This window comes from Arvicanthis niloticus, chromosome 5 (genome assembly GCF_011762505.2).
Source record: "Arvicanthis niloticus isolate mArvNil1 chromosome 5, mArvNil1.pat.X, whole genome shotgun sequence".
In the NCBI taxonomy this organism is placed as follows: domain Eukaryota; kingdom Metazoa; phylum Chordata; class Mammalia; order Rodentia; family Muridae; genus Arvicanthis; species Arvicanthis niloticus.
In genome coordinates, this window is record NC_047662.1 from 31,498,441 (window position 1) to 31,525,004 (window position 26,564).

Genomic DNA, 26,564 nt, shown 5'->3' on the forward strand with positions numbered 1-26,564 from the left:
AGAACTCAGCCGCTTACATGGTAGGCGAACTCAAAATCGTAAAGCTGGTAAGCAATGCACAACTTTTGAGAGCAGCGTGCACCCTTGAGCACATATTTTGATTTTCAAAAGTGCTGTCCCTGGAGAAATTAGAAGTTTTGCCAAGTGTCCTCTCTAATTTTTTTTAAATGAAGTTTTGTTTTATTTAACCCTTTGGTAGAAAAGACAGTCTATTTTGTTTACATTTCCCATAACAGGGCAATAGGTCTCTTGGAATTGGAGCTACCACGTGGGTGCTGGGAACTGAACCCTGATCCTCTGCAAGACCAGTGAATGCTCTTCCCCACTGAGTCATCTCTTCAGCACCCCCAAATAAATCTTTTAAAAACTAAGAGCCCTCATTTCCTTGCCCTCCAAATTCCTATCATCCTGCCTCTGCCTTCTCAGTGTTAGGGTTATAGGCTGTGCCATTGCTTACAGCTTTAAAAGAAAATCTCTTTTTCTTTTCTTCTTAAAAAGACTTTTCCAATTATGTGTACTTGTGTGTCTACATGTAGATATGTGTGTCTATGTGTGGGTATGTGCATGTGTGTCTGTGTGTGGGTATGTGCATGTGTGTCTGTGTGTGGGTATGTGCATGTGTGTCTGTGTGTGGGTATGTGAATGTGTGTCTGTGTGTGGGTATGTGGATGTGTGTCTGTGTGTGGGTATGTAGATGTGTGTCTACATATGGGTATGTGCATGTGTGTCTGTGTGTGGGTATGTGGATGTGTGTCTGTGTGTGGGTATATGCATGTGTGTCTGTGTGTGGGTATGTGCATGTGTGTCTGTGTGTGGGTATGTGCATGTGTGTCTGTGTGTGGGTATGTGCATGTGTGTCTGTGTGTGGGTATGTGGATGTGTGTCTGTGTGTGGGTATGTGCATGTGTGTCTCTGTGTGGGTATGTGCATGAGTTTGCAGGTCTGTGGAGGTCAGAAGCATCAGATCCCCTAGTTACAGAGATTCGATATAGGTGTTGGGAACTGAACTCCTAGACTTTGCAAGACCAGCAAGCACTCCTACCTGCTGAATCATCTCTCCAGCTCCAGGAATTTCTTTTGTTCACAAAACTGACCAGCTCAAATGCCCCAGTCTATGGGATGTGAGTCTAAACAATTCAAATTTTCAAGTCAGTCAAGGAGTGGACTCTATAATTACCAATGCAAAGAACATGTGTGCAGGTAAATTTTGTTCCTTTTCTGCTAACAAGTAGATATCCATGTCCTGTCAGGACCAAAACTAAGTCAGCATAGCCAAATTCCACTTCCCCTGGAAGCTTTCTCAGTCTTAAGAAAACAAACAAAACAAAGAAATCAATAGAAGAAATAAACTCAAGATTTATTTGTGGTTTAAACAATGATATTTGTCTAGAGGGTAAAGTGTCTGCACTTGTGAGAGAGAATCGTGTCTGGTGGACAGCAGTCTTCTATGTGCCTTTCTAGTATTTAAATTAAAAGAAACTAATTAATGCAATGATCTTCTGTGTAAGAAAAAAAAAGAAAGAAAAGGGAAAAAAGAAAAAAAGTAAAAGAAGGGGGGGGGGCTTATTTCTTTCTTCCAGCAAGAAAGCACATACACAGTATTGCCATTTCTTCCTTCCTTGGTTTCTCTTATTCACTCACTAACCATGAAATGAGTGCCTTTGGGTACCAGGTGACCTGAAGGAGGGAACGTCTTCCCTGATCTTACAGAGTTTCTTTTCTACTCGGAAGGAGGGAAAGTCAAAACACAGTCTTCCAATTTCAGTAATCTCCGTAGATTAGATAACCTGAGAAGTCATTGTTCCGAATGCTTAGCCACAATGGGTAAAAAGAAAAGAGGTACAGAACTGATTCATAGTGCAGAGAAATCTCCAGGGTCCAGAGCGAATGCAGTGCTGAAATCCAGAGTGGTCAGTGTGAGAGAAGAGGACAGACAGCAATGCTGTTCCAACATTTGGAAGTATTCTGGAGTATACTTCAGGCAGGAGGACACTACACAAGGGTGTAATATCAGGAGGTGCGAGTTGGTACGTGCTACCTTGATGGCTCTAGAGCCCACCTGGCAAAACACTAAACCAAATAAAGTGCTGGCCAGCCAACGGCCAGATGGCACTGACTGGGGATGGGAGGACAGAATTACAAATGCCACGGAGAGAGGTTAGAGAGATACCTCAGTAGCCAAGAGTGCTTGTTGCTCTTCTAAAGGACCTGAGTAAGGTTTCTTGTACCCACAGGAGAGGGGGAGAAGGGAGCTTTGCAACCATCTGTAACTCCGGCTCCAAGGGATCTGCTGCCCTCTTCTGGCCTACAGAAGCACCGCACTGATGAGAACCTTTCCCCTTCGCTGGCATCATATAATTACAACAAAACAAACAAACAAACAAACAAGCAAGCAAAAACATAAGACGAAAACAGAGTCAGGTGTGGTGGCACACATGTTTAATTCTAGCACTCTGGAGGCAGAGGCTGGAGGATCTCTGTGAGTTTAAGGCCAGTCTGGTCTATATACAAAGTTCTAGGCCAGCCCCCACCAAAGACTCTCCCTGACCCCAGGTCAAAACAAAACAAAAATCTAAATTCTCAACCAACCAATCAACCAACCAACCAACCAACCAACCAACCATATGAAACCTACACATATCAGGTAAGACTGTAAACGAGAACATACTGCTTCCTTTATGTATCATTTGTGCGTATGGGGGGAGGGGGTGTAAGAAGTATAAGTTACAAATAATACTATGCATAAAGTTAGATATATTTACAAGACAGTTAGCTGGGTGGTGGTGGACAACATTAATCCCAGCACTTGGGAGAGAGAGGCAGGTGTATCTCTGAGTTCCAGGCTAGCCTGGTCTATGGACTGAGTTCCAAAACAGTCAGGGCCACACAGAGAAACTCTGTCTCAAGCTTTCCTACCAGTCCCCCAAAAGGTAACTGTCCTTCTCTTGTCCTAGAATCATGTGTGTTGTGGGCCGGTGTTGGTTAAATCTGTCATCTGCCCACAAATCACAATGGAGGATGGAACTCAGGGTGTGTGGGGGTCGGGGAAGGATGCCATTACTGGACAAGGGTTGTGTCCTGTTGGAAGGGGCTGAGTGTGTCTTTTGTTTGCTTTTGAAATAATCATATTATGTTAGACAGAAGCATTTTAAAAATTGTATATGGTATTTTAAAACGTGGGAAGACGTTGCTTGGCAACCCGCAGTTGGAATGCGGAGGACATCTGTTGTTTTCCTCTATCAGGGTTCTATCTCTTTCTTTTGGAGGAAGGCCCCTCCCCCACCGCACACTGGCTCGCTAGGGCTGTCAGTCACGGTTCAAAGACCCTCTTGTCAAAGGATGACATCCCATCACAACAAAGCCAATTGGAAGTGCTTTCTCTTGGAAAAAAAAAAAAATAGTGGGAGACAAGAGGGCAAAAACCACCCGGAGCTGATTAACTCCAGGGTAGACAGCAGGATCAAGAGATCTGTCTGTAATCTGCATATCTGGAACCACCATGATCCTGTATATTTTAATATAACACTTGACTGCTTTGGTTGCAAGTTTTTCCGGATTGTACTGAATCTATGAATCTTTCACATGTTTCTTTCATTAAGTATTTTAAATTTTGACATATGATCTTGCTAGGTAGCCCAGGCCTGTCTTAATAAGACAGTCCTCTCTCCCCAGCCTCCTGCATGATGGGATTAGAGGGCATGAGCCCTTTTATGTCCCCTCTTAAGTTTGTCAGAGCTGGTTTCTGTGAGTTGCAGCCAAAGAACTCCTTTGACATTAGCTCAGTTGGGAGAATACCATAGCAAAGGAGATGGACCAGATGTGAGGAAATTATAATGATCAAGCTTTTCCAAAACACGTTCATTGGCAATTTTCTCCCCAGCCATACCTCCACAGTGTGTAAAGTTAGAAAAGCTTCCTGGGAAAATGCCAGAAGTTTCTGACACATTGTACCCAGAACTGCTCCCCAAGGTGTGGCTGTATAAGTTAGGTGCTACAGGCAGGCACAAGGGCTCAAGTAAAAGCATTTGCCCTGGAAGCCAGAGGGACCTGAGTTTGATCCCTGAAATGAACGGGCCGTGGACTCCAGACACTGGTCTTCTGGTGTCCACACATGCACAGTGGCACAAACACACTTCATGCACACAGACACAGCAATAGCAATAGCATGCAGACACAAACCTCTAGGACTGTGGTTTGTGTAACTGCGATGTCAACAGTCTCTTCCTGTTGTGTAGTGTGGGCCTTGTGCCACTCTCTCTTCTTGTCCTTTTATGTCAGTCCTTTTGATGAATTTGTTCTTTGGCGCCTCTTCTGTCCCTCGGAATTTTTTTTCAAGCGCACAACTGAGCTTCTATGTAAGTGGTTAAGGCTTAATCAAATACAGATAGATTTTGTTGTTGCTGCTGCTGTTTTGTTTTGGGGGGTTGTTGTTGTTGTTTTATTTTGTTTTTGAGACAAGACCTTGTTATGTAGCTCTGGCTGGACTAGAACTTGATATATATAGACCAGACTGGCCTCAAACTCAGAGTTTCACTCACCTCTGCCTCCTTGTGCTGGGATTAAAGGAATATACCACCACATTGGTCAGACTGACTTCTTTAAAAAAGGAAAATATCAATTCAGACTAATTTTTTTTTAAAGATTCATCTTATTATTTTTTCTTTAGTTTTAAAGAGTTGTGTCTTTAAAAAATGTACTTTTATGTATGCGTTTGTGTGTGCATGTCTATGCATGTATGTGTGTCGGTGCCTATGGAGGCCAGAAGAAGACATCAGACCCTCTGGAGCTGGTGTTACACATGGTGAGAGCCGCCTGAGTCTAGGCTTCAAGAGAAATGAACACATGCTCTGAAGTGCTGAACAATCAAGCAATCTCTTCAGCCTTGTGTTTTATTTTTTAAATTATGTGTACGTATGTCTGTATGCAGATATGTTCACAGGAGTGCCCTTGGGGACCAGCAGATGGCATCAGATCACCTGGAGCTGGAGTTAGAAAGTGACTGAGGCACACAGTGGGCATGCTGCTGCAAGCCAGACACACATCCTCTGTAAGGACAGTTCTCACTCCAGTTCCCAAGCCAATTTCTTTGTGTCTGAATCAAAGGGTGGAGAGAGTTACAGCAGGGCTTGGCGACACATGCCTGTAATTCTATCGCTTGGCAGGTAGAGACAGGAGGATCAGGATTCAAGGCCATTACGTATTAAGTTGGAGGACAGCCAGCCTCGGTAACACAAGAATTTGTCTAAAAAAATAAAAAGGACTTTCTTACGAAGGCTCTAGGAGAGCTGAGTATAGCGGCACCTGCCTTTAATCCCAACACTCTGGAGTCAGACATATCTCTATGAGTTTGAGGCCAGCCTGGTCTATGTTAGAGAGTTCCAGGTCAGCCAGGGCTGCATAAAAACAAAGAAAAAAACCAAAACCAAAACAACAACAAAAACGTCCTGGAAATGTGTTGAAATGGCACTGGTGCTTAAATTCATATGTGAGGGTATAGTTCTGACTCCCAGTGTGGTTGCTCTTGGAGACGACTCCTGTAAGGGAGTAATAAGGGCACAGCAAGGTGGGAGCCTTGATCTGGTCAGATCAGTGTTCTGTGAGAGACAGCAACTGGATACCTTTCCACCTCCTCACAGGTACTCACCAAGGAAAGCCACTGAAAACCTAGAATGAAGATAGCAGTTTGCAAACCAGGGGGCAATGGCTCACCAGGAGCCAAATCAGCTAAAACCTTGATTTCAAACTTGCCAGCTCCCAGAACTGTGGGCAAGTACCTTTTTGTTCTCTAAGCCATTCAGTCCATGACATGTTGTGACTGAAGTCCAAGCAGAGAAAGACAGGTTCAAATAGATACATGGATGTGGAGAGAAGACAATTTAATCCTTCAAAGCTCTTCCTCCTCAGTCATCTCAGCTGTGTCCATCTTGCTACATAAGGAGATAAAATAGAGTGTTTCTTGTAGAGGGGACCAGTCAATAAAAGATGTGAGAGTATAGAATAAAACCATTTTTTCATGTGTTCTATTGTTTTCCTCAATACATTATCTATAAATACATTGCTCACTGTATCAAGGTAATTTTCATACCATCATTACACACACACACACCCCACACCACACCACACATAGTACAAATCACAAATTCTATTAGCCATTAGAAAAATGCAAACCAAAGCCATAATGACTAATCCAAATAAATCTTATAATTAAAAAAAAAAAAAAAAGCAAACAACACACAGCAGGGCTGGAGAGATGGCTCAGTGGTTAAGAACACTGACTGCTCTTCCAGAGGTCTTGAGTTCAAATCCCACAACCATGAGCAACAACATGGTGACTCACAACCATCTGCAATGGGATCTGGTGCCTTCTTCTGGTGTGTCTGAAGAGAGCAATGGTGTACTCATATACATAAACTAAATTAAAAAATCATTAAACAACAACAAAAAGAACCCCAATCCATTGCTGCGGATTGGGTGGGGAGCAGTTGGTGCTGCAGCTGCTGCAGAGAACAGTCTGGCTTATTGCCATTCCTAGGTACATACCCGGATTAAAACTGTGTTCATTGCTGGGCAGTGGTGGCGCATACCTTTAATCCCAGCACTTGGGAGGCAGAGGCAGGTGGATTTCTGAGTTTGAGGCCAGCCTGGTCTACAGAGTGAGTACCAGGACAGCCAGGGCTACACAGAGAAACCCTGTCTCGAAAAACAAAAACAAACAAACAAACAAAAAGCCTGTGTTCATACAAATATAGAATAGCAATAACAATAAGCCTATTGCTATTCCTAGGTACATACCCAAGATTAAAACTGAGTTCATACAAAAACTGGCTATTCAAATAGCCCTCCCCCAAAAGACACAAACAGCCTAAAGTCCATTAACTGCTGAATAGATAAAAATGATGAAGAAATAAAAAGTTGCCCATAAATGAAATAACGAGTCCCAAAATGCACTCATTATAGTCGCTGCAATGTGATGAACTCGGACAGCATTGTGAAGGGAACGAAGGGCACACACTGCACAGTCCTGCTTACATGAGGAACATGAGGTAGAGTTTGCCCAGTGCTAGGTGAGGGGAACAGGGAACGGCTCTAATGAGCACATGGCTTCTCCTGGGGGTGATAAAATGTTTCTGGAATTTGGTAGTGACGATGGTTGTGCAACCTTATGAGAAGGAACATATTATACTCGGGAGGGTGGATTTTATGGTGTGTGAATTATGTGCCAATAAAGAACACCAGAAATGATAGTGAGGTGATGTCTGTGCTTGGAGACTTTGGACACCGGACTTTGGTAACACCATCCAACTTTATCTTTTCCACCACAATGTTAAGGAGGAACGGATGTCCATGGGTTTGGGAATATAACCCAATAGCATCGTTCTTCACAAGCACGGCATAGGTTTGGTCCCTGGCAGGGCTAGAAAAGTTATTGCTAGAACAAGAAAAACAACTGATTATGATTATGAACCTCTAACTTTTAAAAAACATACGTTGTTTTAAGTAGGAATGCAATACAAAAGCCTGCAAAATATAAACAATGCCTGCAAGCATAGCGTAGAAAGTCAGCATTTCTTTTAATTCTACTGTAGAAATTAAAGAATTATTCATAGTTTAACATATCAATCCTAATATGTCAAATGCATGACAGCTACTTTATTTTACATTTATTTATTTATTTATTTATTTACACGTGTGAATATGTATGTGTATGGTCACAAGAGTACCACAGAGTCTATGTTGTAGTCACAAGACAATTTGTGGTATCAGGTTCTTCCACCTTACAGGTTCTGGGCATTGAACTCAGGTTGTCAGCCTTGGTGGCAAGCGCCTTTACCCACTGAGCCATCTTGCCATCTTATATATTTTAAAAGTCAGAAATCCAAAACAGGATTTCAATAGCTTGTAGTTCTTTTTTTAAGGTGTGGTGTGTGTGTATGTGCGCGCACGTGTGTGTGTGTGTGCGCGTGTGCGCGTGGGTGTGCGTGTGCGTGTGTGTGTGTGTGTCTTGTGCAGGTGTCTGAGAGAGTGTTTTACTCTCTGAAGGTAGAATTACAGGTTGTTGTGAACAGCTCTATCTAGGAACTAAATTTGGTAGTGGCATAAATCACCTTGCTATGATTTTTGGTGTTCTTTATTTGACCTATAATCCCCATACTATGAAATTAACCTTTCCAAGTATGTAATAAAATAACCTTTTTGTATAAATAAAATAATAAAAAAAATTTTGTAAGGCTGCCCAACCATTGTCATTACTAAATTTCAGATTCGTTCAGGGGTAATTCAGTGCATCATGGTGGGCATGGTGTGGTGGCACTCACGGTCCCAAGAGCTGCTCCTGTCCATGGCAGCAGAGTGTGCAGTTCAGCTGGTTACGTTTCTGGCAAATTGGGAAATAGAGAACACAGGTCAGAAGTGGAGCCAGTCTATAACCATTAAAACCCACACCCATGTCTTTACATCTGCCAGCGAGGTCCCATGTGGACAAATCTTATCCTTTCAAAACTGTGTCACCATCTGGAAATCCAAGCACCAAACATTCGAACATATTTACCTGTTGGTGGGGCTGGGGAGTGGTATTTAATACCCAAACTTTAAAGAGAATCGTTCTGGCACAGTTTTCTACATCCAGAGCCAAGTAGGACATGAGCAAATGAGATGAAAAGAGGCCTTTGCACCTCTGCCCCCCTCGAAGCAGGAAGTAGACTGAGCAGCCTAGACACAGGTGAACTTAATTTTCTTTTGGAAGAGAAGGGATGACTCAGAGGGACGACCAAGAGCCATAGTGAGTGACTCTCAAGCAGTGAAGGTAAACTCTAGGGTTTCAGAATTGTCTTTGCTCCCGCTTTGCTCGGTTTTTGAGAGTGTAATAATACAAAGGTCATGCCTTCTGGTTTCTGTAAGAGGCAGAAGTCTGCCTGTTCAGTTCGCAAGCTCAGTGTGTGAGGAAGGGCCGTACATTTAGGGGATCAACCGAGGAGAATTCTGACAGTCTGTGTAGGAGATGATGGTGGTTTGGAGTGGATAACTGGATAAAAGGATCGTGGGATGACACTTAGAATATATTTTGGAGTTACAGCCCACAGACTTTGTTGGTATTTTGGAAGTGATACATGAGCAGGGTGGGACACTGAATATGACTCCAGAACTATGTTCATGAACATTCTGTGACTCCTTAAACATTTTAGATATTTGTTTGTTTTTAACAAAATCTCAAATGTTCAATTTTATCAATAAAGACTCAGAAGCCAGCTCAGAGAGGCAGAGACCCAGCTGACCTTTGTCCTCCTTTGGGAACTTCACTGTCCCAAAATGAAGTTCTCCTTTTCCATATCACCTCAAAAACCCTTCAAAGCCAATGTCCCTCCCTTCTACTTCCTGTGCAGCTCTCTATCCATCCTCCTGACTTCCTCTTACTCTCTATGGTTTTATCCTATGTTCACTCCCTGTCAACTGGTTGCTTGCTCCACCTCTTGACCTATTGTTCACTTTATTTAATCCTGTTTACAGTGAGCGGAAGCTCATGGATTAAAGCTGTGTGCTAGGGCTGAGCCACACCACAACTAGAAACAGTTTTTTTTTTTTTTTTCAGTAAACAACACAATCTCAGGGATCACAATGTGATCAAACATCCTGCAAAGGATATTCCCAAATGCTGAAATTAAAGGCATGCACCACCATGCTCTGCTAGATTTATTTATTTCTATTTTATGTGTATGAGTGTTTTACCTGCATGTATATATGTGTACTGTCTATGTGCCTGGTGTCCACAGAGGCCAGAAGAGAGTATTGGACTTGCCGGTGCTGGAGTGGCAGAAGTTTGTGAGGTGCCATAGGGGCATAGGGGCATTGAGAACTGAGCCCAGGTACTCTGCAAGAGCATCGGATGCCCTTAATTGTTCAGCCTTCTCTCCAGCCCCTCCTCTGTGACCCATTTTGACTGTTTCTTTTCACATGGGAAGGTTTAAGCATGACCAACACTGACATTGCTGTCTCTGTTGTCTCTCTTTCCACTTTGATCCCACTCCTATGTGGTCTCTGCCTACTGCCCCTCTACAGACAGTGATATGGCCAGTGGCCATGATGCTACTCTTTTCCATTTTCCTTCTCACATGATCATCCTGTGGCATGCAATACAAACGTACAGTGCCTTTTTTCCTAAGATTAATTTTTTGTTTATTTGTGTGTGTGTATGTGTGTAGTTACGTGTCGGTGCCTTGGAGGCTGGAAGAGGATGTCGGATCTTTTGAAGCTGAAGTTACACGCACTTGTGAGCTATGGGTGAACATGGTGCTGGGAACTGAACTTGGGTCCTCTGAAAGAGCATCAAGTGTCCTTAACAGTTGAGCCATCTCTCCGGCTTTCTGTCAAGGGCCAGCTTTGACATCACAGGGTAAACCAAGGCAGGCAGTGAAGTGTGGCATCAGTGATCACTGTCAGTGCTGATGGCAGCTGACAGGGGTCAGTGCTGATAGCAAGTGATGGGGGTTGCTGCTGCTGGCAGCCAGCTATTAGAGAAAAGAAAGGCGGGAATCAAACACACACACACACACACACACACACACACAAAGTGGTTGATGCAATAGTAGGTTCTAGCGTTTTATTTTTTTCTTAACCCCTTTTATACCCCTAAGACAATGTTTTTCTATTTAGAAAGAAAGTTACCTCCTAGCCACAAGCTAAACCATCACCACAAATACATATTCTTCAAAAACAGATTAAAATCATTACACAAGAGGAAATTACAACAGGATTATTTATTTCTTTTTTGAGACTTATATCTAACTAAACAACTCTTATTGAATTTTCTTTTCACAAGCTCATTGTAACCCGAAAGCAGTCTTTCTCTTGTCATAGATTAACGAAGTTTAAGCAGGTCAAGTCTATAGTAGCAAGTTTCTCCCTGTACCTGACTGAAGACAATCTGGATTTACTAAGGAACAGGTCATCTGTCTTATGTCTTATTTCTGACATTTTGGTCAGCTTAGACTGGCTAATCATCTGGTCTCTGTTTTTATACTCGTAATAGAATTGTTTATTCTTTACTCAAAACCTTTCTGTTTCATCATGCACAGTGAAACCTGTTACCACCAGACCAGGGAACTAAGGCCCAATCCACAGTGAATGCCTTCTTTGATCATTAACTTGTTCCCAGCCTATTTTTCTTGCTACTACAATTCTGTGCTTGCAGTGCTCGAGCCCTCCCTGTGCTCTGTTCTCTAACTCACGCAGTTCTTGCCAGTCTATGAGGAAGGGACACACTCTAGTCTTGATTCTAACTTTAAACTTTCTCTCAACTACCCTGACTTCCTAAAATTATTTAAATCAAGCTAACTTTCTAAAACTACTTAAATCAGATCAGGAATTCCACAAAATCTTAATTCATCTAAACAGCACCATCTCAAGAACTTTCATTTTCATGTTGATTTGCGTGGAAACTCGCCCAAAAGAGTGGACTTTCGCCCAGGAAGTAATCACACCAGGGTATAGGCAGTGAGGGTCTCCCCGTGTCCACTCACACCAAGGCAAATAAATGAGGAGTATGACAATGACAAGAGAGAAAGCACATAAGTAGGAAGAAGCAATACTGGGTCAAAGTCCCTGGGGCCGTGCCTTTCCAGTAGCATCGGAAGCTGGTGAGCCTCCTTGACTGTTGCAACTCTTCCTGCATGGTGCCTGACGGCTCTCCCCCCCATACCTTTAAAAAAAATGTTTCTTCCCTTAGTAACATTCTGAAAGGAGTGTGTGCTTGTGCTTAGGTGTAATGCCCGAGATGCATGGAGGAGCCTGCAGAGGGCATTGGTTCCCCCGGGAACTTAAGTTACAGACGGTTGTGAGCAGTCTGGGCTCTTAACCATTGAGCCATCTCTCCAGCACCTTCCTATCCTGCCTTCAGCCCCGGGTGGGATGATGGCACCCTGTCTGGTTTTCCTCTCTGTCTCTCTCTAGTTGCTTCTTCTGAATCTTCTCTCTGCCTTCTCTTCTAACTCCCCCTCTGACCAGTTCAGGGCAGTCCTTTCCTCGTCTCACTCTTTCAAGCCCAAAACTCCTTCCTAATCCATGTCTGCTGGCCAGATAGCTTCTGAGGACCAGTCCCTACTCATACATTCAGGAAACCCCACAGCACCTCAAATGGAACATTCATGAAGGTAATCCCTTATTTCCCGTTCAGGGGACCCTGTCTGCCTAAGAAAATATCCGTCTACCTGTGTAAGCCAGAAAACTAGTGATAGGCCATTACCCAGCCTCCTCACATCCATGCCCACAGGTAGGTAGGTCATAGCGCCCGCCCACTCTTATTCATCAGCAAATCCCTTCGTTTCTTCTCATTCCTACTGTTGTATCACAAGCCAAGCCATCGCTATCTCTTGCCCCTGACTTCTGCATCAGCTTCCTTTTCTGGTCTCCTTGTGTTTATTTTCCCCTTCACCATGGTATGGCTTTAGAAAAGAGAGAATAAATAAAGTCAGGAGCTAAACCCGCTTCGGAACTAAAGAGGGGCAGAAAAGTGGGGGAGGGAAGAGGAAAACAAGGAAGCCCAAGATATTAATGTCTGTTCATTTGCCGTTCCATGAAAATAGCCCCATTTTAATACCGTTATATTTCAGGGTTCTATACAAATGTTTTGTTTGAAAAGTAAAGACACAAAATGTTATATTAATGGTCTTCCTTGGAAGAGAGTCCAAAATCTTTAATCTAGGATGTGAGACTTTGTACTATCTGGTTTCCTCTGGTCCTTTGACTTCAGTCTGTCTTTTTAAATTTTCCTGTTTTGTTTGTTTGCTGCAGTCTTGAGAATTGAGCCCAGAGCCTCACTCATGCTAGGCAAAGGCTTCACCATGACTGAGGGTTTTTGTTTGTTTTTGGTTTTTTCTTTTTTTGAGACGGGGGATCTTAGCTCTGGCTGTCCTGTAGACAAGGTTGGCCTTAAACTCACAGAGGTCTACCTGCCTCTGCCTCCCGAGTGCTGGGATTAGAGGCTTGTGCTACCACTGCCCATCCTTGTTTTTTACTTTTTAATACAATTTTTCTTTGTTGTTGTTTTTGTTTTTTGGTTTGTTGGTTTGCTTGTTTTGTTTTGTTTTGTTTTTTTCGAGACAGGGCTTCTCTGTGTAGCCCTGGCTGTTCTGGAACTCACTCTGTAGACCAGGCTGGCCTCAAACTCAGAAATCTGCCTGCCTCTACCTCCCAAGTGCTGGGATTAAAGGCTTGCGTCACCTCTGCCCGGCTTTAATACAATTTAAAAAAAAAAAAAAATCTATTTACTTTATGAGTGCTCCATCTGCATGTATACCTGTGTGCCAGAAGAGGGCAGCAGATTCCATTACAGATGGTTGTAAAACACCGTGTGGTTGCTGAGTATTGAACTCAGGACCTCTGGAAGAGCAGCCAGTGCTCTTAACCACTGAGCCATCTCTCCAGCACTACTCTTTTGAAATTTTAAGAGAAGGTTTTACAGAGCTGCTCAGGCTGATCTTGAACCCACTCTTTAGCCAAGGCAAACCTTCAACTTGCAATCCTGCCTCAGCCTCACCTGTAGCTGGGATTGAAGGCCTGCACCATCAGGTCCAGCTCCTGCTACCTCATCATTTCCCTTTATTCTTGTGCTCAGCCACACTGATCTCTTCTTGCATTCTTGACTGTGCTTTCTGCAGCCTGTCACTTTCTGACCTCGGGGCTGTTTTCCTGCCCTGCACCGCTTTTCTCTGATCCAGTCACCTGCCACCTCACACCTATCTTTCAAGCCTCACAGGAAGTAGGGTTTCCTCAGAGTGTTCCTTGGGGATCAGCTCCATGAAGTCGACTTTGTCAGTTGTCTTTTCTTGATCTTCTGAGGTCAAGATGGCAACATTTAGAGAGTCTTGACATTCCTTATGGTCTGTTTTGCATCTGTCCTCATCTTTGATAGCTCCTTGGCAGATTCTGCCTGTCTGAACTCACCTTTGTTTCCACAGTGCTTGGTAGTGTGTGGCACTTTGTTTCCTGAGCATTTCTGGACTACCGGAGAAACAGAGGAGGCTTAAGAATCACTGATTTTCAGGCTTAGGCTCCAAGTGTCTGAAATTACACCTCTGGCTCCTCTAAGGGAAGTTGTAAGGCCAAGAGAAATGGAAGTACTCTGTGCCCTTACAGCCTTCCACAACAGAGAGGCGTGCCAGGCCAGGCGGTGGCGGTGTAGTCCTTTAATGCCAGCACTCTGGACACAGAGGCAGGGGGATCTCTGAGTTCAAGGCCAGTCTGGTCTACAGAATGAGTTCCAGGACAGCCAAGGCTGCACCGAGAAATCCTGTCTCAAAAACAAAACAAAACAGGAGTCACAGAAGATTGTGAGTCATATCTAATTCTTTCCTCTCCTCTCATATGCTATTTCCAATAAACTAGCAAAAACTGAGGGCTTTTTCTCCCGACAGCCATACTTCTGTCCAAGATGGTCACACCCTTTAAGACAGGTCCTTAACATGTTTACCCAAATCTGTGGGCCTGTCTGTTAGTCAAAGTTGACTAACCTAAAATTCAGAGACTTGTCTAGGCGGGAAATATATAATATCCCCAGCACTACAAGGGAAAACAGATTTCCAGTCCTCTTCTCTCTTTGTGTTTCTTTACTGTAATAAAGTCTGTTACTTGTTGTGTATGTTGTGTCTGAGATTTCCTCCCTTGCCTTTTAATTCTTTAATCAGCAGAAAAAAGAAAGTCAATAACTCCTAGAGGTTAATGTCAGAGGTTACACTGAAGCCTGTTACATAAAATGCACACACTTGGGCCATTCTCTCTCTCTCTCTCTCTCTCTCTCTCTCTCTCTCTCTCTCTCTCTTTCCTTCTTTTTTCAGACTTAGTCTTACTACACAGCCCTGGCTGTCCTAGAATCTACTATGTAGACCAGCTTTGTTGGGCACTCACAGAGATCCTCCTGTTCTTGCCTCTTGTTGAGAATTGAACCCAGGTCCTCTGGAGGAGCCCCCAGTATTATCAAACCACGAGCCATCTCTCCAGGTCCACAAGATGAGTCTACAGCCCATCTTCATTCTTGTTAGGCTGGTTACATTGCTCTGTCAGACTGGCCAAAATTCATTTTCCCTAACCTGCAGTTTAAAAAGGAAACTTAGGGCTAGAGAGATGGCTCAGCGGTTTAGAGCGCTGATTACTCTTCCAGAGGTCCTGAGTTCAATTCCCAGCAACCACATGGTGGCTCACAACCATCTGTGATGGGATCCTATGCCCTCTTCTGGTGTCTGAAGACTGCTACAGTGTGCCCACATACATAAAATAAACAAATCTTAAAAAAATGAAACTTGCCGGGCAGTGGTGGCACACGCCTTTAATCCCAGCACTTGGGAGGCAGAGGCAGGCGGATTTCTGAGTTCGAGGCCAGTCTGGTCTACAGAGTGAAGTTCCAGGACAGCCAAGGGCTACACAGAGAAACCCTGTCTCGAAAAACAAAAAACAACAACAAAACAAACAACAAACAAACAAACAAACCCCCCCCCAAAATGAAACTTAACATCGTTTTCAAATGAAATTTACTCACTTACTGAGGGGCTTACTACCCATCTTTGGAGTCAGCAGAAAACTCTGGTTCAGACCCTGACTAAGCAAGTTAACTAAGGTTGATTTTAGTTTCCTCATCTGAAGAGGCTATAAATCCAACTTTTGTAAAAATTTTAAAAACCCTCTAATATATTAAAAGAATCAAGATTGAACAGGATCTCAAGAAGTCTTAAGATTTAAATCTTAAATGCTTTCCCCTTCCAGCTGAAGGAACGGGTTACAAACTCCCTGAAGCCGGAATTGGTAAGGCTGCCATCTTGTGGCGATTTAAATGTGTGCTGGCTAATGTCATTCCCAACAACTAAAAGTTGTTCAGAAAAGGTAAGCGATATCAAAGTAAGTCAGACACTCCAGAGGGACGTTGGGATAAAGATAATAGTTAATAACAAGATTGCATCATTCCTGGAAAGAGCAATAAATAAGGGCCTAAGAAGGAACCTTTAAGAATTACTCCAAGGCAGGCAGTGCTGATGCATGCTTTTGATCCCAGCACTCGGGAGGCAGAGGCAGACCAGTCTCTGGATTCAAGGTGGCCTGGTTTACAGAGCCAGCTGCTTGACTTGCCTGCTCTTGGCTCTGGGGGGTGGGCTCCTTATTTGCTTTCACTTTCTCACCTGTTGGAATAAACCTTGATTTCTTACTCTTAAAACAAAACAAAATAAACACACACACACACACACACACCCCAAACCCAAAACAAACCAAACAAAACTCAAACAAAATGAAACCCTACTGCCATCACCACCAATACACTTACATCTAGTAGAGAGTCTCTGAAAAAGGGAAGAAACAGCTGGTTTGGGCTGGAGAGATGGCTCCACGTTTAAGAACACTTTCTGCTTTTGTGGAGGACCTAGGTTTGACTCCCAGCACCCACATGGCAGTTTACATGCTGGATTACACAGTCAGCAGAGGATCTCTGCCAGGAGTGACCACGCATGCCTAGCACATTCACTTACATGGGAGCCTCTCCAACTTTAATGAGGATTGGGCAAACAGACATTGTCAATATATGCTAGTACTTTCCAGAAGAGCAATTTCACCTGTAACTCCCGTTCCAGAGGAGTCTGAGTCCTCTTCTGGCCTCCATGGGTCCCAGGCGAAAAATGAAGAGACCGGTGAAGGAAAACCAAACCAAGGCTGCAGTATGCATTTGAAGTAGTAGCTAAAGCTGATCCCACCCTTCCTCTTTTAAAGACTTTAAAAGCTTGATAGCAAGTTTGACCACTATGATGATCCGTGCTACCCTGCCTCCAAACCACAGCTTCCACTGTGCTGTTTCTGAAGGTCTATAGAGAAGTCTGGTCCTCTTCCTTCCTCCCACTCCTTCTCCATTTTCTACTTAGTGTTAGATTATGGACTGTCCCCTTAAGGAGCTGGCCAGATCTCTCCTGCAGGTCCCTCCTTGGGACAGAGAGTTAAGAAAGTTGTCCATCCTGTGCCTGTTTGTTGGTTTGTTTTAATTGATTTTATTTTCCATTGTGTGTGTGTGTGTGTGTGTGTGTGTGTGTGTGTCTCCTGCTTCAGGGGTTAAAGCCACCCGGGTGTTGGGAATTGAACTAGGGTCTTGTAGAAGAGTAGCAAGTGCTCTTAACTGCTTAGTCATCTCCACAGCCCTAAGCCTGTGGTTTTACAACTCCTACTATATGGTCCTACCCATTAAAGACGTCTCCATTTTCCTTGTCACATAGGCTATCCTTGGGTGAAACTTCCTGCTACCCCCAGAACAGATATAAAAATCAAATGTTTCCTTTGTTCGGTAGGGTTTCTGGCAAGGATACTTTCTCTGGGATACCACTCCCCCGCCTCCTACCCCATCAGTTATGATGGTTGTCTCTTTTACACTTCCTTTAAGCTGTCTATCTTAATAAAGCTCCAGATTTTAAAGGGAAGCCTCTCCTCTCCTTTATTCCTGTTACCCTGTTTCCGTACCTTGTACTCTGCTTTCTAATGCTGTCTCACCTCCACACCCATCCTGAAACTATGGGCCAGGCGCTTTCTTCTAATAAAGCGAATTCCTGAAGAGTAATTATGTGTCAATTCCTTTCCCTAACCAACCAATCAACTGTGCTACTCCCCACCCACCAACACTGATGATTGAATTTAGAACCTGGAGAAGGCTAAGCTAGCATCCCACTGATCTGCAGCCTCGGCTTGGCCCCTTCCCCTTTCCAGCCTCTCAGAAGCCCCCAACACTCTGAGTGACATCACCGAGATGGCTACTGTTATCATCACCTGATCAAACTCTTTCCTTTTCTTGTTATGATCTTTATTGTTGTTTAATTCCTTCTCCACACCCACCCTCTGCTGGGAACTGAACTCAGGGCTTTACTGGGAGAACCAGAGCTGTACCTCTAGTGCTATCTGCTGGTTTTTTTTTTTTTTTTTTTTTTTTTTTTTGACTCTGTCTTCCCTCCTTCCCTTTTATGGCTCTGTGTGATTATGTTTGACTGTCCAGATAATCTGGGATGCTCTCCCACCTGCTATCCTTAGTCCGATCGTATCTGCAAGGTCAGTTTTGCCACTAAAGGTCACAGGGTTACAACTTCCAGAGGTTAGGATGTGGGCGTTTTTGGAGAACCATTATTCTGTTGTGAATTTCTCTTGGCTTTATAGTTAGTGATGCAACTTTGATGGTTAAAACTTAGCCATGTTGGGAGTATTTAAACACACACCCCCAAAAATCCAGAAAAACTAGAAAACCAAAAAAACTATAAAATGCTACAAATCAGGATTTACTCTCCTGGAGAAACTGCTGTTAAACCTTTCTTGAATACATATCTCTAGTTACAATGACAGGCTTATTATCAGACAAAGAGAATTGTAAATATATGAGGGTGTGCTGGCCAACGCCTGTAATTCCAACCCCCGGGAAGCTGGGCCAGGGGGACGGCCATGAATTCCAGCCAGGAGCTACATAGTAAGTATGAAATTAGTCTAGGCTACATAGTGAGATCTTGTTTCAAAAAAGCGAATGGAAAACTATGAGACTATTATATAGGATAGGCCTCCAGGCTCTGCAATATCAGGAGAAAGAAGATTTAGGGCTGAGGAGCTGCTTTAATGGGTAAAGTCCCAGACTCCTTAGCACTTAGATAAAAGCTGGATACAGTGTTGTCTGTCTATAATTCCTGGGCTTGATTTAGGAAGGTTTCAGGGCTTACTGATCAGCCAGCCTAGCAGAGATGACTAACTCCAGGTTCCGTGGAAGACCCAGTTTCAAAATATAAGGTGGAAGAGCTGGGGAGATGGCCCAATAGTTGAGAGCATTTGAACTCCAATACTCTTGAAGAATACTGGAGTTTGGCTCCCAGCACCCACATGGCAGGATCCAGTGCCCTCTTCTGGTGCTTGGAGGTAGTACACCCACAAACATGCAGGCAAAATTCCCATATACATACAATAAAAATTAATTAATAGAGAGATAGATAATCAAATGGAAAGCAATTCATGACCTTGACCTCTCCCTACACACACACACACACACACACACACACACACACACACAGACAGAGAGAGAGAGAGAGAGAGAGAGAGAGAGAGAGAGAGAGAGAGAGAAGGGAGGGAGGGAGGGAGGGAGGGAGGAAGAGACAGAAGGAGGGAAGGATGGATAAAGACTGATCTGGTCCACATATGGAAAAACTTAGCTATTGTCCCAAATGGACACTATGTAGAGCAAGTTCTCCTTGATGCAATGTGAACACGAGAGCTATGTGCTACCCGGGACTGGGGTTTTTAAGACAGTGGCATGGCGATTTCAGGCCTTCTTCCTCTTTTCATTGCTGTGACCCCAGTGAACTGACATGTTGACTGGAGATGAAGAAAATGTAGAATAAAGTTTTAAATGTAGAATACATACACTAAAAAGCTAGCAACAGGAAGGGTTCTTGATATCTACTTAATATTTACACATTATACCTAATTCTCATCTCCTTTTCTTCCCCTTCACACTCTGATATAACAGATGTGGCGTATTGTAGTGGCTAACTTTAAAGTTCAATCCATAGATGACTGTCTTAGTTAGTGTTCTACTGCTGTAAAGAGACACCATGACCATGGCAGCCCTTTTGCTTGTTTGCTTGTTTTTGTTGTTGCTGTTTGTTTCGGTTTTTTTTTTTTTTTTTTTTTTTTGACAGGGTTTCCCTGTATACCCTTGGCTGCCTTGGAACTCACTCTGTAGACCAGGCTGCCCTCGAATTCAGAAATCCACTTGCCTCTGCCTCCCAAGTGCTGGGATTAAAGGTGTGCCCCTCACCCCACTCCCACTGCCTGGCCATGAAAATTTTTGTATAGAAAAACATTTAATTGGGGCTGGCTTACAGTTTAGAGGTTTAGTCCATTATCACCATGGAGGGGAGCATGGTGGCGTGCATGCAGACATGGTGCTGGAGAGGAGCTGAGGGTTCTACATCTGGATCTGCAGACAGCAGAAAGAGAGTGACACACTGGTCAGGCTTGAGCATCTGAGACCTCAAAGCCCATGCTTCCTCCAACAAGACCACACAGAGCCGCCCTTCTCAACAGTGCCAGTCCCCATGAGCTTATGGGCTCTTTTTTTTTTTTTTTTAAATTCAAACTACCATAGCAACAGAGCACAGGGATGGAGTCATTACAGAACTGAAGGAAGTGTGAATGTTATCTGGTGATCCTGAACTCCGTGCTGGATGGAATGATATCCCATTTTTATGATAGAAAGTGAATGTGGTGCTTACTCTTTAGGTAATAAAAGAATTGTTTGATGTTTGGGGATTGTTTTAGTTTTTGAAGGGCAAGAATAGAGAGAAGGGTATATGTTGATATTGAGCCCTCAAAAAGGTTTGACATAGTGTGCGTCTGTCATTCTCTCTGGACAGCGCTCATTGGCACTGCCTCCACATGCTTGGGCAAGGTGTGTTACTGTGGCAGACTGCTTGCCTGAAACAACTTGAGAGAAGAACAATTCATTTTGGCTCACAGTTTCAGAGGGATCTCAGCCCCTCAAAGAGAAAGGGACAGGAGCGTACTGTGGCCATCACAGAGGAGGGTGCGGAGCTGCTCACATGACAGCCGCCCAGGAAACAGAGGAGGCACATTAGAATTATGAGTGAGCATAACCTTCAAAGTCCCACTTCTGGTCACCTATTTCCACCAGTCAGGACCCACAGCCTTCAAAATAGTGCCATAAGTGGGGACCAACCATGCTCAAAACATGTACCTTTTGGAGGCACAGTCAAGATTTAAATGATAGCAGGCATTATCCCACATGTGAGAGAGTACACCTTCCACCACCAAAGCTAACAATGCTTACTGTTAATTTCCTAGTGTACTAGGCCCAACCAATTCCATTCTCTTTTAAAATTAATTGAAGTGTAACTATGTATGCCTGCTTTTCTGTAAGCACACCACATGTGCAGGTGCCTGTGAAAGCCAGAAGAGGATCTCCTGGAATTACTTATAGGTGGCTGGGACCCACCCAGTGTGGGTGCTTGGAACCAAATCCAGGTCCTCTGCAAGAACCAGCAAGCACTTTTAACTACTGAACCATCCCTTCAGCCCCTCCTTTTTCTCTTTAAAAAAATCATTATAATTACTGTTATTGTAGTGGTGTGTATATTGGAGGGTTGGAGGGACATGGTACACACCCCAGTAGACATGTGGAGGTCAGGAGACAATTTTGTAGAGTCTCATACATCTCATGCTGACATGGGACTCACTTGGTAGGCCAGGATGACCTTGAATGTCTGATCCTCCTACCCCCATCTCTCTTATGATAAGATTACAGTGTGTGCCACTACATCTGGCTTATGTAATACTGAGAATCAAATCCAGGGCTTTAGGCATGTTAGGCAAACACTCTGTCTCCAGCCTGACAAATTAAGGGAGAAAAGCCAATACAGAATTTGTGAGTCTGTTGGTTGATCTTATGTCAACTTACACTTACACAACTTAAACTTACACAATTCTATTAAGGGAAACTTAATAGAGAAAATGCTTCCATAAGACCCAGCTGAAAGGCTCTTTCTTTCTTTCTTTCTTTCTTTCTTTCTTTCTTTCTTTCTTTCTTTCTTTCTTTCTTTTTTGTTTTTGTTTTTCGAGACAGGGTTTCTCTGTGTAGCCCTGGCTGTCCTGGAACTCTGTAGACCAGGCTGGCCTCGAACTCAGAAATCTGCCTGCCTCTGCCTCCCAAGTGCTGGGATTAAAGGCGTGTGCCACCACCGCCCGGCTGAAAGGCACTTTCTTAATTAGTTATCAACAAGGCATAGTCCAGCCCACTATGGGTGGGGCCATCCCTGAGCTGGTGGTCTTGGGTTCTATAAGAAAGCAAGCTGAGCAAGCCATGGGAAGCAAGTCATGAAGATCAAGCCAGTAAGCAGCATTCTTCCGTTGCCTCTGCATCAGCTCCTGCCCTCAGGTTTCGGTCCTGCTTGAGTTTCTGTCCTGACTTCCTTCAATGATAAACAGCAATGTGGAATTGTGAGCTGAATAAACCAGCTTGCTTTTTGGTCTAACGCTTCGTTGCAACGATAGAAACCTTAACCATAAATATGTGTGAATGCTTACTGCTGTGGGAAAGCTAGGATTTCTGGGCACCTCAGACACATTGTGAAATGAAACTTAGAAAGGTCCCCCTAAGAGACAGGGAAGCTGAACTCAGTTCACCATGAGATCTGGCTTTGTGACAGGAAACAGGCTATGCTTTGTGGGTTGTCGAGAAAACGTCAGCTTTCCAGTTTCAGACACTGCCTCTTCCCTTTCCTCTTTCCTTAAATATGATGAGACAGTTTCAGCTGCAGCACCAAACTTACAACTGTAAGGGTAAGATAGGAGTCAGTGGGAGTATGGAGGAGACGCAGGAGGCAGAGGCAGGTGGATGAATTTCAGATCAGCTAAGGCTACATAATAAGACCCTGTTTCAAAAAAAAAAAAAAAAAAAAAAAAAGGAGCAGGGATGGGGGGGGGGGGCGTGGGTGTCAGAAGATACTGGCTTTGATATTGAGCCATTAAAAACATTTAAAAAAAAAAAAAACCGTGTCATTGCAGCCAGGTTTTTTGGTTATTTGTAGGCAAAGGCATTCAGATTCCTAACTGATTTACTTTAGTCCCACTTGCAGCCAAGCACACAGTTTCTGAGTCTGAATCAAAAGATAGCTATAAAGTAAGTAGGGACTGTAGAGACTCTTTCTGGCGAGATAGTAGAGGCAGTTCTGGTGGCACCAGCCAGTGTGCTGACACTTCAGATCCTATTTTGCTCGCTGGTGGCCTTCATCAGGGGTACAGACAATGGCTTCTTTGTTCTAAGTAATAACTGTTAACCATTGTTTTCTAAGAGCCAAGTGTTTTTATAAGGAGTATATTTTTTTCCTTAATTTATATCAACTGTTTCAGTTGGGTATTAATTTTGTTCTTGGAGGTTAAGCGAGGACAATTCCCAGATCACACAGTAAGTAGCAGATTTGGGATTCAGTTTTGGGTCAGTGTGACCCCAAAGTTAGATTTTAACCCATCCTTGCTATTTCTTTTGGCAACTCCTAAATGTGACCTGGGACCCTGACTCAAGATGCAGCCTGGGGCCCTGCCTTAGGGGGGAGTAAGACAACGGTCTCCCAAAGGCCATTGTCTGCCATCAGCCTTCCTGCCAGAGGATACAGGATCTGCCCGAATGCACGCAGGCTCTGAGCCAGGCTGCACAGATGCACACAGTCCTCTGAGCCAGGCTGCAAGGATCCATGCTGTCCTCCCAGCCAGGCTGGGAAGTGCTCCAGATGAACTGCCAGAATTTTGTGTCTGAAACCCTGAGAGATAAGGGAGGAGACTTGGGTAGCACTCTTAGAGACAAAGCGATTCTGCAGATCTGGAATGTGCTGAACCCAACCCCCCTTCCCCCTACTCAAAAAAAAAAAAAAAAAAAAAAAAAAAAAGGTGATAACATATGCGATATTCGAACACTGCGGCAACTCCTGCTTACAGACTGATTACAAGTCTGTCCTCCATTTCTTTTATCAGCTACAGTTTGGGGTCTGAAACTCAAAACCCCCAAACCAAAATCCCACCCCCTCTCAACTTCCCATCTTCCATACCCCCAGTCTCAGAGCCACCTCCTTAACTTTATTATTTAGACACAAATTTTCCATAAATATTTATTATCAATTCTGTGCCAGAAACACAAGGAACTATAGAGAGAAAAAACCTAATAGGGGGAGAAAGACATCAGAAGATAATTGCGCCCAGCAATTAGGAGGCAGAGGCAGGTGGCTCTCTATGAGTTTGAGGCCAGCCTGGTCATCATAGTGATGATGACCAGGCTGGACAATGCTACACAGTGAGACTCCGTCTCAAAACAAACAAGCAAGCAAGCAACCCCCACCCCAACAATTCTGGTTATAGGGCTCACTGAGGAGGAAAAGCAGAAATACTGGAAATATATTCCCTGCTGTCAGCGCTTCCTGCTACTGTAGCAAAATGCCTAAGACTGGATAATTTGTAAGGCATATAAATTCATTTCTTACAGTTCTGGAAGCCGGAAGTCCTCAAGGTGTCTGATAAGGTCCTGCTCTGGGCTTCTGAGATAGTTTCTTGTTGCCAAATTTTTACAGGGTAGAAGGTAGGAGGGTGAAGGGCATAGAGCTTTCAAGCCCTTTAAAGGCATCAGTGCTATTTATCCATAAGGGTAGAGTCCTCATAGCCTAATCACCTCCTCCTCCTTTTCTTCTTCTTTTCTCCTCCTCCTTCTCCCTTTTCTTCTCTTCCTCCTCCTCTCTCTCCTAAACAGAGATATATTTATATATTTTAAAAAGTATGTGCATGTGTGTGTATCTCTGTGTAAGTACATGCATATGAGTGCACATGTTCTTGGAGGCCAGAAGCATCAGATCCCCCTGGAGCTGGAGTCCCCCTTCCTGTGGGGGTCCAGCCCAGGGGCAGAGCGTACAACTCTGTTTCTCCTCTCCAGGGGTTGGTTTAGCCTTTTTAACTCATCTTGGCTGAATTCCTAACTCTACTGTTTTACCCATCCATCTTAGCCCAGGCAATCGTGAGTCACCAGACATGGGAACTGAACTTGGGTCTTCCACAAGAGCAGGACACATTCTTAACTGCTGAACCATCTCTCCAGTGCCTGTTCTCTTAAAAAAAAAATACAGATTATCATCAAATTATTATTACTGGTGTGTGTGCATGCATGAGAGAGAGAGAGAGAGAGAGAGAGAGAGAGAGAGAGAGAGAGAGAGAGAGCATACCACAGTACCATTTAGAGGTCAGAGAAAACTTTGTGGAGTTGGTGCTTTCCTTCCACCTTTATGTAGGTTCCAGGGATAGAATTCAGGTCATCAGGCTTTCCAGCAAGTGCCTTTACTCACTGAGCCGTTGTGCCGGCCCTCTTTCTGTCTTTTAATGGGTCTCCCTCTCCCTTTGTCTTGCCCACTCAAGTCCAATACTTTACAGCATATTTCTAAAATGCAATCGAATAGCTCTTCCATTACAGTCGACCCCTCCTGTGGGGGTCCAGCCCAGGGGTAGAGCGTATGACTCTGCTTCTCCTCTCGAGGGGTTGGTTTAGCCTCTTTGTCCATCTTGGCCGAATTCATAACTCTACTGTTTTCCCCATCCATCTTAGCTCAGGAAATGATTATTCTGCATTCAAGGCACTTGCTGAACACGTGCTAGATGTGAGTCAATTGTAGATGAAGCATCGTGTCGTGGTCTCGGCACAGGACAGTATCAGCAAAGGAAAAGAAAGGGCTGGAAGCTACTGTTTTGTCACAGTTGTGGAACTGGAATAAGGCAGCATAGTGCTCGGTACATAGGAAAGGCCAAATATAGTTCCAGCAATGTACAGACAACTCCGCCACAGCTAATATTTTCCTTCTATCCGTAGCGGGAGTCATAAGCGTATGCACCTATATGTTCAGCTGAAACGAGCAGTTCCTTAGCATAGTGGCTGTAAGTTATGTGTACATTTTCTATCATTGTTTTACAAAACGACTTCAGAAAGTTTGCTTCTATTTCTCATTGCAACCCTATACATTATCATCCCAGTTTTATAGGTAAGGAAATGGTCTTTAATTTACGCATGTATTATGCATGCATGTATGTGGGCATGCATGCCATTTCAAACGTGTGGAGGTCCTTCCATCTCGATGCATATTACAGGGCTCTTTAGGCTCACTTGGCTGGCACTTTTAATTCAGGAACCATCTCACTGGGCCTCTTTCATCTCCTCTTCCTGCTATTGCTCTTAAGATGCACGGATGATCTGAATACTTCTTGTACCCACTCAAAAAAGAGATTTAGGAGGGTAAAATTGATTGGGGGAGGGACTGTCCGCTCTGAGCTGCATACATACTTAAATTTAACCTTTTGATTTTTGGGGGCGAATTGTTGCTTATGTAGCCCTGGCTGGCCTCAAACTCAGAACTATCCTACCTCAGCCTTCTAAGAGGTGAGATCATAGATGTGCACCACAACTGTCTAACCTTTTGATGTTAAGACAGTATTTTTTTTTTTTTTGGTTAAACATATGCATATACTTTCAAAATTTAAACGTATTTTATTTATTGACCAGGCATGTTGGCCTATACCTTTAAATCCAGCACTCAGGAGGCAAAGACAGGCAGATCTTTGTGTCCAAAGCTGGTCTGGTTTTGGCTCCAGGATAGCTAAGGGTTATGAGAAATTGTCTCAAAACAAAACACAAATTTTATTTGTTGTATGGGAGATTAAACCTACATGGACCATGAATAACTTTCTGAAGTCTTCTCTTCCTCTATCATGTAGATCTTGGAGAATCAAACCCATGTTGTCAGGATTTGCAAGCAGATGTCTTTATCCGGAAACATCATCTTTCCAGCCCAAATGTATTTGTTTGAGGCAGAGTCTCGATGTGTATCCCTCAATAGTCTGCAACTCACTATGTAGACTAGGCTGGCCTTGAACTCACAAAGATCTACCTGCGGCTGCCTCCCGGGGGCTGGAACTAAAGGAGAGCATTACCACACCTGCCCCCAAAATAAATATATTTTAAATGTATGATTTTTGTGCCATAA

The 26,564-nt window shown here is 43.7% G+C and overlaps 2 long non-coding RNA genes across 3 annotated transcripts; one reads left to right on the forward strand and one right to left on the reverse strand.

Moving 5' to 3' along the window:
* Positions 1-406: 406 nt before the first annotated feature.
* On the reverse strand, positions 407-17,149 carry LOC143442361 (uncharacterized). 2 transcript variants are annotated; one of them, XR_013110473.1, is made up of 5 exons: positions 16,587-17,149; positions 8,316-8,374; positions 5,775-5,927; positions 4,180-5,664; positions 407-2,344 (listed from the first exon to the last, which is right to left on the reverse strand). It is a non-coding gene; the product is annotated as an uncharacterized LOC143442361 (long non-coding RNA). The 2 variants fall into 2 exon arrangements; XR_013110472.1 differs by having other exon boundaries at positions 407-5,664.
* LOC143442360 (uncharacterized) lies at positions 8,613-26,564 on the forward strand. The gene is made up of 4 exons (XR_013110471.1): positions 8,613-8,803; positions 15,748-15,864; positions 25,397-25,461; positions 26,296-26,564. It is a non-coding gene; the product is annotated as an uncharacterized LOC143442360 (long non-coding RNA).